Source organism: Aythya fuligula, chromosome 4 (genome assembly GCF_009819795.1).
Source record: "Aythya fuligula isolate bAytFul2 chromosome 4, bAytFul2.pri, whole genome shotgun sequence".
Lineage (NCBI taxonomy): Eukaryota > Metazoa > Chordata > Aves > Anseriformes > Anatidae > Aythya > Aythya fuligula.
The window spans coordinates 2296788-2312473 of NC_045562.1; the positions used below are offsets into that span (position 1 = coordinate 2296788).

The 15686-nt window shown below is 40.8% G+C and overlaps 1 protein-coding gene across 2 annotated transcripts in view; it reads left to right on the plus strand.

The window, feature by feature from the left end:
• Positions 1 to 2621: 2621 nt before the first annotated feature.
• NDST4 (N-deacetylase and N-sulfotransferase 4) overlaps positions 2622 to 15686 on the plus strand; it is a 107647-nt gene continuing 94582 nt past the window's right edge. For both annotated transcript variants that reach the window (XM_032186058.1, XM_032186057.1), the window contains exon 1: positions 2622 to 3240. The gene's annotated coding sequence lies outside the window, so the exon portion shown is untranslated. The remainder of the gene's footprint in view (positions 3241 to 15686) is intronic.

A 15686-nucleotide genomic window follows, 5' to 3' on the forward strand; every position in this document is an offset into this window, starting at 1 on the left:
TTTGTTTGTTTTGTAATGTGTGCAAGGTCCAAAAATTTTGAACAGAACAAAGCCACATTTCCACTAGGGGCTGAAATTTAAAAAAAAAAAAATGCATGCGTGCACACACATACACAAAACACCACATTTCTAAAAGCAAAAAGGCATGTTTCTGAAGGTAATACTGGTTTGGGGCAAAATTCTAATAGGTTTCATCTACAACTTTTGAACTACTGAGATAGGAGGGCTAGGCAATTAAATTAACTACCTATACATGGGGGAAATAAATCACACAAGAATTAACTAATACAGAATTTCCATCAGCTAATGCAGAATCTGTGCTGCAGGTAAGATACAGGGAAGTGCACATCCTGTGGCAAGGATTTCATCATAAATATGGTATCTCATTGATATGGTACTTCATTATTAAAATTTACCTCATTTTACTCTCTCTCTCCACCCATATTTCATTTCTGTTTCTTGCTGGCCTATTTTTATTTTTTTTTTTTTTTTTTTTTTTGGGGGGGGGTGGGGGGATATTTTTCCCTAAAGCAGAACTTGAAAATGATATCATGATTGGAAGGACATCCTAGGGAACAACACCAGAGCACATTTGTATCTGAGCAAGACACGTTCACCTCTCAGTACTACCCCAAGGAGAGAGAAGTGAAAACGCAAGTGGTACACTGCCTTTTTCCCGAGTTAGTGCGCTTTTCTGGTTGCACAAAGAATGGGAGCAATTCTGCCAGCTGATTTCTGTACATTGCTAATAAGGGCAAACCCTGGCAAGAAACTGCAGTAAGTCACCTGATGCTCCGCTATAAAACGAATCTCCAGCCAAGCAAGCGGATACTGAGGCAGTGCAAATCAACAGCCACACTTCTTCATGTTGAATTCATCTAGTGGTGCACCCCATTAAGCCAAGGCTTTAAGATCAAAGAGCGACTTTAGCATCTGAATTAAAATACACTGCCAATGAGATGCATAACCACTTGGCTGTTGGCCTGCCCTGGGAGCATCTGCAGCAGCAGCCCCGCTGGCACGCTGCAGCTTCAAAGGGGCAGACCGCTGCTCCTGCCACATCTGGCAGCAGCTGGCAGCCATCCTGCCATGCATCCGTGCCTGCAGCAAAGCCTGGCCGCTCACAGAGATGCCTCTGATGCTCTGAGCATAGCTGAGAGCCCAGCAGACAGGTAGCAAGAGGAATAAACATCACCAGGCTTTCTTCTCATGCAACCGTGGCAGCAAGATTATTAATAGGAATTTCCCACTTTCCTGTGGGTTTCACCCCATTGCACCACAACTCTTAATGCTGGCAAAAGAATCCCTAACTTGAACCAGAGATCGTGGTTTATTGCCTGGCTGAAGTTTCAGTGTTCACACAGGATACAAGGAGGCACCTGCTCACCAGCCAGGTCGAATAAGAACCCAACTCCTGACCTTCCCAACAATAATTTGGAAAATAAATCCCAAATCCAGAATCAGACATAGGTGTGAGGAATATTAAAAAGACCCCAGTGAGTGCTTTTTGTAATTAGAAATTGCAGGAAATGACTCAGACATACTTTGAATTTTAATTTTATCTGAGCTTCTAGTTTAGCCAGAAGGAATAAATTAGTCCCCAGTCAGGAGTATCTACCATCTTCGAATCTTGGATATTCACATGGAGTAAATAGCTCTTCATGCAGAAGGCCCCAGCTGAAGGATGTAAATGGTAAAATTCATGGAACACCATTTATTTACACTATTTTGGAAACATGAAAGGTTGAGCTGACCCTCCTATGATTCAAATCTGAGTTTACAGCATCATTCATCATCTCAGAATGGGTTTGTTCCAGTCTCCTTGAACAAAACTATTTTCTCCTCACATTTGTCGCACAGAATTGGCTGAATTTCAATTCTGAGGTGTACCGTACAAAGAACAGTTTGGGAGTGAAAGGTGTCAAGCTGGCAAAAACTGAAAATTAGATTGCTATCAAATCTAATTTATTTATTTTTTTTTTAACATAGGAAGTGTTCAGGTTTTCCTCTATAATATAATTTCACCCTAGAAAGTTGCATAACAATCCTGTGTCTTGGCTGGGGGTGTAGGTTTCAGCTTTAGCTGGAAGAGAAAGTATTTTAACAAGAAATTATGCAACAAATAGGTGGAATTTGCGTTGCATACATCAGAAAAAAAATGCTTTGCAGTTTCAAGTGCCACTAGTTTGCTGGAATCCACCCAAAGGTGGTATCAGCAAGATCATTTGTAACCAGCTTGCTAGGTGACCTTTGCTTAATTTTGGTCATGCTGCACTGTTGCATGAAAAACCACCTTTGTTTTGCCAGGTGATCTTATCAGTGACCCAGCAAGAGTATGAACCAAGACACCTTGTGGTAACGTGATTTTCTGGAGCCTCCTTTAGCATTTGGGGATGGGGATCTGGGGGTTCCCTTCACACACTTGCCTGGAGCACTCCCTGTCCCTCCAGCAAAACGACTCTTTCAACTTTTCCTTTTTCCCAGGCTGTCAGCTGCAAGCTCCGGCTGTGAAATCGGAAGCGGCAAGCGAGCAGCATTTTCCTCCCGCATTTTGGGCGGGAGGAGAGGTGGTCCAACTACACAATGACAGATTATGCGAATCCTCGGGGAGCGCCTCATCAATCACGGCGCTGCGAGGGGGACGCGGCTCATCTCCGAATGAGCCTCCGTCGCGGCGGCCTTGCGTGAAGCCTCCCGCCGCCGGCGTGGCATCAGAGCAGCTCCGAGTCCTTGGAAGTCTCGGGGTTGATCAGCGGGAGGAACTGGCTGCTTCTGCCAATCACCGCCCTGCGAAGCCGCCTCGATACTCGTGCAGATGAGGGAGAGGGAGGCTGACTACAGCAAACAGGAGGCGCGGCGGCGGCAGCGGCAGTAGTAACAGGAGCAGCTGGTATTCGCGTGATTAAAGAGTTCCCGCAGCCTTTTTGCTGTACTCCGGCTGCTCCCTGGTGTAATCCCCATGCCCGAGAAGGAAGCTGCATTTTAACAGTGCGCTGAGCAGAGGTTTGAATCATTCCAGCTGGCTGCTTGTTTGGAAAAGGACAGCCTGTGTATAAATGAGATGTGACTGTGCCGGCAGAGTTCAGTTTCTGGGGCTGGAGCAAGAGGAGCCTTCCCGGGATGCCACTCAGACAGCTGCTATCCATTTCAAACTCTCTCTAGTTTACCTGGAGCCATGGGAGAAGATCCGAATAGCAGATGTCTCTCTCCTGCACACTAGGAAGAGAAATTCTTTTCTAGGTAAGCTATTCTTCAGCTTCTGCATGTATTGCTACGTTAGCCTGTACTTCTGGGTGCATGTTGGTGCTACTGTACAGACAGTACATGTACTTGGATACAAGAGAACAGCTCTTGAACAGGTATGATACCTACAGAGCGTAAAAATAGTCTGCCTAGAACCTATCTGTGTACAGCAAGTACTTCAGAAAGCTGCCTACAACCTGGCATTCAAAGGATTTTTTTCAAAGTTTGCAATCTTTGCCCTATTTGTATGCAAGTGCCCTGGATGTAAATAGATGGATGTACGCTGAGGCAGTTGTCTGCCAAAATATGTGAAAGAGCACCGAAGTTAGAGTACTGGAAGTTAGGTGACAGGGAAAAAGAAAAATAAGGTTGTAGTTCTTTAGTCTGCTCCATACAGTTTGTTTTTGTTTGCTACCATCTAGCAGTCAAAGTTAAGCAAAACAAGTGCTTTCACATTGTCATTTTAATGCTTACTATGGGTACATAGTAAACATACACTGTTTAAAGTAAGAGTAACTGTAGTGTGAGGAAGCCAAGACATGCGGGTCTGCTCTGTTCCAGCAGTTTAGTTTCCAAACAACATCCATCAGCAACGTTTTTAAAATGGCATGATCATTTGTGGCATGGAAGCAGGGAACACGTCAAGTAGAAAGAGGTAAAGCAAAGAAATCAGCATTTATTCCTCAGATTACTACAGTCAGACCACAGAGGCAACACAGCGCTTTTATCTTACGGCTGACACACTGACTCCAAGTCATTGCTGCTGGGAATAAACATTCAAAGGAGAATTGTTTAGAGATGGCTAAGTAAATCTCTTTCTACAAGTACTACTGTGGTGTAACCATACATACATACAGAAGCCATGATTCTTAATTCTCTTTTCCCTGGGGAATTTACCTTTTTTTTTAAAAAAAAAAAAAAAAAAAAAAAAAAAAAAAAAAAAACTTTTGCAGCTCCTAATCCCATTGATCAGACTCCCCCTCACTGTTTATACATGTTTCAGAATTTGGCCTATCCTGTGTAACAGCTTATTCTGCCTTTTCTACCTCAGTACTCTGAAGGTTATCAGAGCCAAAGAAAAATAGCATCCAGTAATTTTCATCCAGTTTCTTCAGTATCGTTTAAATGATGATTGTTCTGCTAAAAGATGTTCAGCTTGGGGAAGAATATCAGAGTCTCCTTGCTCATAAAGTTTACACAGTTGGCAGTACTGCCAGGTGCTTCCCTGTCTTGCCCAATCATGTCTGCATACTTTCATCATGCACATTTTACCATCAGCCAAGCTGCACTGTCTGATTTGCTTTCTGAAATGCTGTTCTAAAGAAGAGCATGGGGGAAAATGCCAAGTCACATTTAACTAAGGAAATTCTTGGCTTTCAGTTTTCTTCTGAACCTTATCAATCCAAATAATATGACGAGCTCAATTAGATTAGATGTTCCTAATGGCATTGCTCCATGCAGAAGTTTAAGACTGTGTATTAGTTTTTTTGTGCCATTTCCTCAGAGCAGGGCCATTTTTGATTCATAATAAATGCCTTGTATCTGAAAGCCTCAGAAATGAAAGCAAGAGTAGCTTGATTTCTTGTTGACACCACTGTTTTCTGTGAGGTTACAGGGATGATGCTCTATCTTCCTCTTTATTGGAAGAGATCTAATGAGAAGTATTAGCTTTAAGAACAGAGTATTATGCTCCAGTCACTGGCCACCTGCATGTGCATACAAGTATATAGACACTTCTGCCTGAACACCTTGTTAACTCACACTATAAAGTTCTGGAAGTCATATTAAAACTTTATGGATGTCTATAGGCTGTGATAGCTGTTACATTGCTCTTTGTAATGGCACTGATCACACTTAGCTGTTTTGGCAGCGTGCAGAGAATCACGAGCTCTGGAGTTCAACTATCATTCAGTATGAGTGGGGGGACAGGAAATATGCTAATAGTAAAGATTATTTTTTGAAGCCTTACTGTACAGGAATTCTTAGGGGTATAATAAGATAGCTTAAGGAAAACATGGCCACATATTGCAAACTCCGGGCAATATTGATCAAAGAAAATGCTGATGAGTTACCACAAAGTCATGACTGTTTTCAGATAAACAGAAAAAAAGTATGACATTTAACCTTATCCACCAGAAATAAATGTTTCTCATTTGATTTTTCTACAAGCAATAAAGGAGGAAATCTTTTAACAAAAATAAATAAATAAATGTTCCAAATCTGATTTAGCCCACAAACAGTTTTGATTTGCAAGCCCTTATGTCTATAGCGCTGGCTGAGCTTCAGCTGCATGTACACACAGATGTTTGCTTTGCAAAGCTTTAATAATGCTTCAGCATTTTAGGCACATCCAAGAAACTACTCTCCATACCTGCAAAGGGACCTTTCTGAGCAAAACAAACACTAGACTATGAGCAGCAAAGCACATCAGGCTGGGGTCTGGATGACCGAAAGAAAAGGTAACTGCATTGTGCAGAAAGATGTGATTTCCCTAGCCTGTGGAGTCATATCAGAAACAGAGCACAGAGCTAAAGATGAGCTGAGGGCTCTCCACACTTTCCAAGGTGAGGGGAGCCCTGTTGTGAAACAGCCTGCAAGGATTGAGGAGTAGAGTGTAAGGTGGTGGCTGAACAGATTCCTTCTTCTCAGGTCTGGGAGGAAGTTGAGGACCAGAGCAGATGGAGCAGAGCAAGGAGCCAGCACCCAGGGGCAGTACTACATGAGAAGGAGGAGGGCAGTCTCTGTGCTAGAGTTTGCTTGGAGCATTAAAGTGTCTTGTCTCACATTTCAAGAAAGGCAAAAGAATAGTCATATCACAGCAACGAGGCTCTTTTCTCCCTGTTGAGATGTTAAAGTTATGCCCCACATGGAGTGGAAGCCAAGCAGAAGAATGCAAAATAAAAAAATAAGGAATTTATTTTATCTATGTCAACATTTAAATTTGAAAAATTGTTTGAATTATAAAAGAAATCAGCTGCTGGAAGAAAATGTAAGCTACGCACGTCAATCCAAAACATTTATTACAACTATTGTCAGTAATAATAATTACAATGAAATCACAGATTCTTCTGAAATTAGCAGTTGCTATAGAAAATGAATAATATTTTACCTAAACAGTAATGCTACCAGAATCACATGGCAACAGCACAACAGTGTAGAAACCGTGTCAGTATTGAATGAAGAAAACACATTGGCACCAGAAGTAATATATTGTGATGAGATGTTTTAAACTTGATCTGCAAGGAGCAGAGAAGTATTAAAACCATTTCCTTCTCCCTGGCTACAGGAAGGGTCACAGCTGCTTTCCTCAAGTACAGGCAATCAGAGGAAATTAATCCTCCCTCCAATGCTGCAGGGATGTCTTTTGTGGAACTAGAGCAAATAGAGAAGTCAGCGTAGGTTGGGCTTCTTTTATGAAAAATAGCAAGAAGAAAGGGGCTCCCTCTTCTTACTTGGGAGATGAAATAAAAGCCGTATTCAATTTACTTGCTTGACTAGGAGAAAGCCTGCTGAATTTCCGGTTTGTTTCTTGTGACCCAAGTATTCCTCTTACCTCCTTCACATCACACAGTGTTTGTCATACAAGTTTCTTCCCTCCCTCAAAACCTGCTACAGCAAGGTATTCTGAAGTCTGAAGAGCAGCCCCAATACCGTCGGTGTAACGTAGACAGCAATTTAAAAACATTTACATATAGCTGCTGAAGCATTTGTTACAGACCACAGTATAGCCAAACCCCAGCTGGGCCACCAGCAAGGTTAGTGTTAGAGAATTTCAGGCAGGACAATTGTGCAACTTTGGCCCTAAGTGGTCACAAGCTGAGATGAGCATCAGACACCCAGCTGCACCTGCAGCTATAGAGTTTTACTAATGGCTAGGTTTTAATCTCCCATGCTTATATATCATCAGAGACACACAGCAGACGGCAAAGGGATTCTTCCCTGAGTGAAACTGCATGAGACATATCCTCCTGAAGGACTATCCACAGCTCTGGATTTCAACCCGCGCTCCACCAGGCTGCCACTGAAAGGACTGCATTTAGCTCTTAGTGTATAAATAAGTGTTCTGCTAAATAATTAATAGCAACTGCTGGTCATAAAATAGGCTACTGTTTAGAAAGTTAAAACAGTCTGTCATGAAATACGCACCCACCTATGTTCTAGTTTAGGGGATGCTTTATCCACCATCCTTTCCCTGTATCATGGGACCCATATTTTGTGAAAAGGAGAGAGCTCAAGCTCCAGAGCTTCAGGGTATTCTTTGAATTAATTTATTTTTCCTCATTCGGACATTTATCACCCCCTAAACCACAAAGGGGAAGGCAGGTGGTCAGTGTTTCATAGAATTTTTTAGACATAATAGGAAAATATAGTAGTGTCTGGGCTCCTGGGTAAGATACAGGAATTAAACTTACTGGTCACTTTTGATTTGAAAGCCCTCAAATTTTGTTTTGTGTTATTTTTTTATTTTTTAATAAAGACATAGGACCATCTACCCTGACATTTGTGCCATGCTACCTACATTCTGCTTACCTAAATCACTGGTATAACGAGCTAGGGCATTTTAATTCATTATTAGTTTGTTGTGACATTTCAAATGGTTTCACTGTTCTACCCAATGCGATTGCATTGTCAATAGTGGGACCATAGGTGTGCACAGTTTGCAATCCCTTAGTGCACAAGGCAATGTAAAAGCCAATAAATACCATCAGCAGCTAAGGGTCCAGGTGCGTTTTGAGTTGATAAAGCAACCTTTCCTCCATCCTAAGGTCTAACTTGTTGCTGACTAAAGCAGTGATTCCAGAACATCTACTGATGAGTCTTGTGTCCCCATATCTCACTGTTTCTAAATTACCTGTAGACCCCTACAGGTAATTCAATTAGTTCATTATGTAGTTCAATTTGTACCAGAAAAAAATCACAATTAAAGATCAGGGTATCTCCATGGTATGTGCTATCTGCGAAGCAAGCATTGTGCACATCAAAATACTGTGTCCAGGCCCCAGCTTAAACTCAGACACTAACAAGACTAACTCCTTATCAGGTCTGGAGATAAGGACATCTACATGCCAGCATGAGTCAGCAGCAGTCCTTCCACATATTCAGATTTTTAACTAAAAGCAGCTCAGAAAGCACTTTCTCCTTCATGGAAAATATTTTCCTTCATGCAAAACTTACATTCAGGACATGATTTTGTTGGCTTAAAAGTACCTTTCATAAGGGAAGTCCCTTTCAAAGTGCCAGGCTGGATTTCCTCTTTCAAGATGCATCCTGGAGATACATACTGAAAAGCCCAATCCATAAAAGAAAATAGATGAAGAAACAAAACCGTAATCCTAGCCTGATGCAGTGGCAGTATATTCAGGTAGAAAGATTTACATTACTGATTAGATTTTCTGCCTTTGTTGAATTGTTTTTTTCCTCCTCCAAAAATAAGTTAATGACTCAGTAGTTTGATAGGTAGAGATTTTTCAAAAACCAGGTTAGTCAAAGCCTCTGTATTCTATCAAATAACTCTAATGGTATTAGTTCTAGTTCCAGTCTGTGAGCTTAGTGTGACTCAACAAAAAGTCCTTTGAATTCCCAAGTAGGACCCTTATCCTACTGGTGCCATTTCTAAATTCAGCTTTATCTAGACAAAACAAAGAATAACTTGTTTGAATAATTTGAATAAAAAAAAGAATAATTTGTTTCTGTTTGGAACCAGAAGAAAATCAGTATCTATAGGTTACAGATGACATCGGTAATCTCAGAAGAACTCTTCTAGTTGACTGGAAGTGGCTTCTCTCAGAAGTACCACCAAACAATGAAAGAAACCGGGAAATTAAGTCAGGGTACAAATAATAATAAGGTAAAGGAAGCAAGCACTGTAATACATTGGCATGTACACATGAAACTACAAATTCTGCCCTGAGTTTCCTAAATGAACTGTCTGTAATAATCACACTATATACACTTGAAACAGACATGAATCGTCTTAGAAAATTTTGCAAGCTAATAGGTGGGAAAGCTGTAATACTGAAAAAGCCCCAGAGGGCAATACGTGATACTGGTGGCAAAGACAGAATTCAACACTTCAGAGTCTTGTCTTCTCACCACATTTTCTTTCTGCATATGCAAACAGCACCTATGCAATCATTTCAAGATTTTTTTTGAAGTTGAACCTGTATTAACATCTTCCATAAGGTTTTCTTGGACTATCTTGTCTGCTTGGCAGTGTCTGAATTACTTAAATACATTAAAGCAAAAAATAGTCTGTTGGGCATTGTAATACTTTTAGTATGTGAAGTTTCTCTACCTAGATTAGTTTTACTGACAACAGTAATAAGTCCAGCCATAATTGGTTCCCCCCCTCCAAAAAAAAAAAAAAAAAAAAAAAAAAGGTTGTTCTCTCCACTTTAAAAGAATTTTAAAAGTTTAAAAGAACCAAAATCTTCTGACTCTTGCTTACCCACATTAGCCTGTACACCTCTGGCCAGTGCCGATGGCTTAGATGATGCTCCCATCCACACATTTGCTCTCAGAGGCTGCTGGGGCAAGATCCAGACTCCCAGCCATCTGGGAGGTGCAAGGAGAGTCCCTGGCTACACATATCCTTGCTCTACTACTTCAGTGATCTTCCAGGAAAGATTTGCTTTTGCTCTAGCTCACTGACCATGCTACCTATTTTCTACAAAATCCTCTCAATAATAAAACCCTTCAGAAAGCAAGGAGAAAGATGGGGAGAGGGAACTCCAATAGAATTTACATAAAGAATAAATATAGGCAAGCTGTTATTAATGTAACTGGAGATTGAGAACTGCCTCTGCCTGTCTGGAACCTGGCTTGAATAAACTTAGAATAAACCACTGTTTAAATTTCACATGGTAAATGTGCTGCTCTAAGGATTTAAGTATGAAGTCTTTGTTATCTGGGTTTAAATAGACTTCCTTTGCAGTGAGTAACAGATCATTACTATATGACAGCAATAGTCTTCCCAAAGTAAGTTAGTGGCCTCCCCGTACCTAGCACAGGTGTGACCACATCAGACTTTCTCAAAACTAGTGCCTGTGACAGCATACAGGCACCACAAAATGTTTAGTGAAATCTTGTCATTGATATGAGGGTCAAGACATTTCAATTGTCTATATGAAAGACAATGTTTCTAGGTCCCATTACAGCAATAAGAAAACAGAAAATGAGGGAAAGCATTAAGTATGAAAAAAATATACAAAGGCTAAAAACTTTATATTCAAGTAAGCTAGAGCCTATGACTATACCAAGTAGACTAAGTGACTCTTTCTTTGTTAAGAAGGGAAATTCTGATCTATTTTGTGGAGGAAGCCTCCAAAAAGTAAAGTTTCAATAGCTAACCAGCAAATTTATAATCTTATTATTATAATATTCAAATATTATTATAATAATCAAATTTACAATCAGCAAATTTTCAAAATACAGATCTGCAGTTATTTAGAATATTATAGAATTTTAGAAAAATATTTTTTAAAATATTGTTTGTGTCTTAACTTTCATATCCTATCAAAAACTGTGCAGAGTTTGATTATTGCATTGATTGACTTCAAGGAGTTCTAGTTAGAAAGCCATTATATTGCACAAATATTATCTCGGCTGAATTCAAAGCACAAATCATTCTGTTGAAACTGCATTGCTAATTGACAGCCTTATAAAAGTAGACAATAGTAACAGAATAGATGGACCGTAATAAAACATCTGATACAATATCTCACAAAAGTTTTATATGAACACTTAAATGAATTCAAATTGGCTTTCATCGAGGCATTAAACTATGAATTGAAAAAGTGATGAAGAGCTGTTAACCAAGTGAGATCAGATTTGCTGCATCAGGTCAGGAGAAGTGTTTTGCAGGCTGTCTTAGGGAAACACTTAAAGCCTGCTGTTATTCATCAGCTTCATTCAGAAGGTCCAGCGCAATCATAGGATGTTCATTACACCTGTATTCTCTATTAATCCCACTGGAAGGCAAAGAATCAACTCCCAGGGCTTGATCCTGTAGGTCATACACAATTTTGGAGCATAGAAATATCAGCTCTATTTTCAACCACAACTTTCTGCCATGACATTTTGGCTCTACCATTGTGGCTTAAGCAGTAAGCTTCTGACATTCAGTCTGTATCTCAAAATCTTTGTTTTCACCCTTGGCAGTACAGTTACTTTTCTACAGATCTCACATGGGTTGTTAAAGACAAACTATCAGTTGAAAGAGGGCATTTTGCAAGAGCAAGTGGCTATTGTTTCCAGCTCAGCCATGGGTCTGCCAAATGACCTTGGATAAGTCAGGCCTATACCCAAGAATAATGCTATATTTGTTTTGAATTTTGGTAAATTACAGGTGAGAAGGGATACACACTATTACCACTAATCAAGCAAGACCAATAGATGTCAGAGAAGGCAAGGAGGTTATTTTTTTTTTTTTTTTAAATGAGGTCTTATCACATATCTAAGGTTTTCAGATCGATTACACCAAAATACTATGTATATTTTATACGTATATTATGATGTAGTAATATATTATTATATCGATGTGACATTTTTAGAACCGAACAAAATGTGTACCTGGTCATTAAGACATACATATTGCAATGGCGATCAGCGCTACTCTGTCAAAAAACAGGAAACAAAGGTTCCCCCCCCCTTCATACCCTATGGTTCTGCAAAGACCATAATTATATCACTGATTTCTAGGAGCTTTCATACCAGACACTCATGAAAAAATAGAGTTTAAAGAAACATTGCAACCACGTATGTTCTAAAACATGTCACTGAAACATCACATAAAGGATATTCATGTGCATTTCTGGGTGGTCCAAACTGTTAGACTGCTGGCAGTTAATGAGTCAGGGCCAAGGCTGAACACAGGGCAACATTTGACAGAAGTGAGGTTGAGGTAAGTCTTAGAATAGAAATTCCTAGCAGGAGTTAAGCAACATGAAGTGTTACATATGGGCTGGAGAATCAAAGGAGACAAAAATTCTATGAGGGAAGATTTGCCAAAAGAACAATCCATCCTACCATCCTTATAGTCTCGCTAGTGCACATTTGTAAAAGTGTCCCACTGGTTCACATAGAATATCTCTGTGGGGGGTCTCATTAGCAGAGATTATTGATAATTTTTAGACCAGTAGCTTTAAGAAAAAATACTTGGCAAGTCAGCAACTTCAGATCATACATTGAGATCAAAATATGTCTGCTTTTATGTTATGACAGTACAGCTACCATATATGTTAAAGAAGGCGGAACTTGGGGTGAATCAGCAGTGGCTATCTGCACATCTTCAAAAGCATAAAAGGAAGGAGTAGAGATGATTATTACCAGGCTCTCTAATCACAATTCCCCTACTTAGTAAAAAGACAAGTAAAGCACCAAAATAAACAAAATCTCTCAATTAATATGCTTCAAATCACACTCAACAACACTAAGCATGATAAAAATAAACCAACTTTGGTAGTCCTACAGTGAGACTAAATGCTAGCTTTGCATGAATTAGTTTGCATCTGTCACATTATCTACTTTATCAAGACAAGAGTTTAGAGACTCCCTAAGCATTTCTTTATACCACATTTCCCAGCTACCATGTGTATTTGGTAAGAGGTGTTTGCACATGTGCACATACATGAGAATATGTATGCGTAAAAATATCTTCAAATAGGCTTACAGCTGCCCTTCAGCCAGGGAGCATTTTTTTCTTCAAAGCTTCAAGTTCTGAATTCACCCAATAAAGTTTAAAGCCAAAGAACCTTGGAAATCAAAAGGGTCAAATAGCTGGTTTCCAAGTATTCTTTCATGCATAAGGTCATGCTAAGTTTCATTCAGTGCATATGCTGAGGTATTTCAAGATCTTTGCTTTTCATTCACTGATTACCCACTTCAACCTCGGGCCATCATTTTGCTTTCTGGAATCGCACAATATTATAGGTGCGCTGTAGTTAGAATAGTTCAATTGGAAGGGACCTATGAAGATCATCAAGTCCAATTGGCTGACCACTTCAGGGCTACCCAAAACTTAAAGTATACTATTAAGGAAGCCTGTTCCAGTGTTTGGCCACCCTCAGGGTAAAGACACTTTTCCTAACAGCTGGTCTGGTGCAGCTTTGTGCCATTCCCATGCCTTCTACCATCAGTTACCAAGAAGAGATCAGCACCTCTGTTTCCACGTCCTATCCTCAGGAAGTTGCAGAGAGCAGTGAGGTTGCCTCTCAGCCTCCTTTTTTCCAGACTAGACAACCCAGCTGCCCTCAGCCTCTCCTCACAGGACATGCCTTCCAACTTTTTTTTTTTTTTTGAACCCAGCTTTGTTGCCTTTCTCTGGACACTTTCAAATATCTTAGCATCCTTTTTTACTTTCAAATATCTTAACATCTGTTTTATGTCACGAAGACCAGAACTGCACAAAATACTCAAGGTGAAGCCACTCCAAAGCCAAATAGAGTGGAAAAACGACCTCTTTTGACCATCTGGCTGTGCTGTGTTTAATGCACCCCCAAACTGTGATTTGCCCTCTTGGTTTCTAGGGCACACTGCTAATTCATAGAGCCTACTGTCAACTACCACCTGCAAGGAGAGCAGCTCTCCACACAGCTGCTCTCCAGCCACTCATCTCCCAGTCTTCACCTGTGTCCAGAATTACTCTCTCCCAGGTGCAGAACTTGGCATTTACACTTGTAAACTGGGAATATCATGAAATATGACATTCAACATCTTGGCAGTTGAAGTCTCCCAACAGGATGAAGGCAACTGATCCTCTTAAAATTATTATAAAACCCAAAATTCTGGCAGACGCAAAAGTCTTGGAGCCAGGAAGTAATGACCTGGGTTCACCTGTTTCTTTCCATCTCTTCCCATTAGTGAGAATGGAGAAAAACACTACCTGTGCTAGTGAATCCTTTAGCCATATTCCCAGTGTCTTGAAATCTTTGACTAACCTCAGACTTCTTGTCATGACATCATTGGTTCCCACATAAAAGATCAAGAGTAGGTAATAATCTGAAGGCTGTACTAAGCTCAAAATCATACTTGTTGACTTCTCCAATCCGAGCCCTGGGGAGGTAGCAAAGTTCTCTGTGAAGAGGGCCTGGTCTGCAGAAGGGAGCCTCCATTCCCTTCAGGAGGGAGTCACCTGAGAATGTAATTTGCTGCTGTTTCTTCACAGTGCTGGTCTTGTTGCTTTACTTGCTATGAGGAGGGGGCCTGTTGATTTGGGCGTTGGTAGGAGAACTTGCATGGATACCCCTTCTTACACCTCTTCACGCCCCTCATCTACCACACCCAGAGCCTCATATCTGTTCTGTAATGGAAGCTGAGAGAACAAACGGGCTCCTTTTACAGCTCCGTGTAGTACTAGTTTCCTTCCACTCCTCGGTACCCCTCCAGATGCTGCCTGTATCTGGATGCAGATCAGACACCAGACCTGCCTTAGTCATGTCCATGCCAGGCCAGCTTGTGTATACCATCAAGGGCAGAGCACCACTGATGTATTACACTCTCGGACTCCCAGATGCTTCACAGTCCCTCCACCTCTTCCCGAGGCAGACCACCATCTCAGGGACTACCACCAGGCACACCCCACAATCCAAGGCCGCAGACCAAGCCTGCAGGCAAGCAGATCAGACTTCAGCCAGCCGACTGGTGGAGCACATGTCCCTTCTCATGTGCCAACCACCAAACCCTACCTAAGGCCTTCTCCCATGCCCCTTCTGCCGTTTTAGCTGGCTCTGCCCAGCCCCTGCATGGCTCTCTCAGCAGACCAGCCACCAGAGGTCTACACACACAGCACTTGCAGCCTGAGGGAGCCTGGGCCCAGAAACATCCTGCGGTGCCCAAGACCTTGAGAGACTTAATAGACTGATCAAATACTTCTGAAAATACTGGAGAAAACAAACAAAAACAAACAAACAAACAAAAGCAACTTACAGATTATTTTGAATTGAAACCAAACAAAAGAGATGAAGGTACTAGGTAGGGAGAGCTCCCCATTCTGAGGTTATCAAAGTTAGAACAAAGTCAGAACTGCAGCACCTTTTTCCAGCTGAGCTATCCCTACCTCAGGTGAAAACATTTTATAAAGACATATGACAAGCCAAGAGCAGCCAGCATCAATGCATATGGGAGCTAAGAGGTCACACAAAACATGTTGTAACTTGATTAAGCTTGAAAAATTATCTTTCAAGAACAAAAGTTTCATGAACTTAGCAAGAAGTCTCTTGGAAATCCAAGAAAAAAGTCTATTCTCTCTCCACAGTGAACAGAAACCTTATATTTTGCTAATGGTCAACAGGAGTCATTTTTCATTCAAATCTGTTTTCTTGTTTCTGTGTTGAATGAGCAGTAAGGAGTAGTAAGTCAGTACCATGGGTCATTAGACTGCTAACAAATGGCAAGAGTCGTATAAGCTTGGAAAGGAAGGAAAGGAAGAAAGTTTACATTAATTT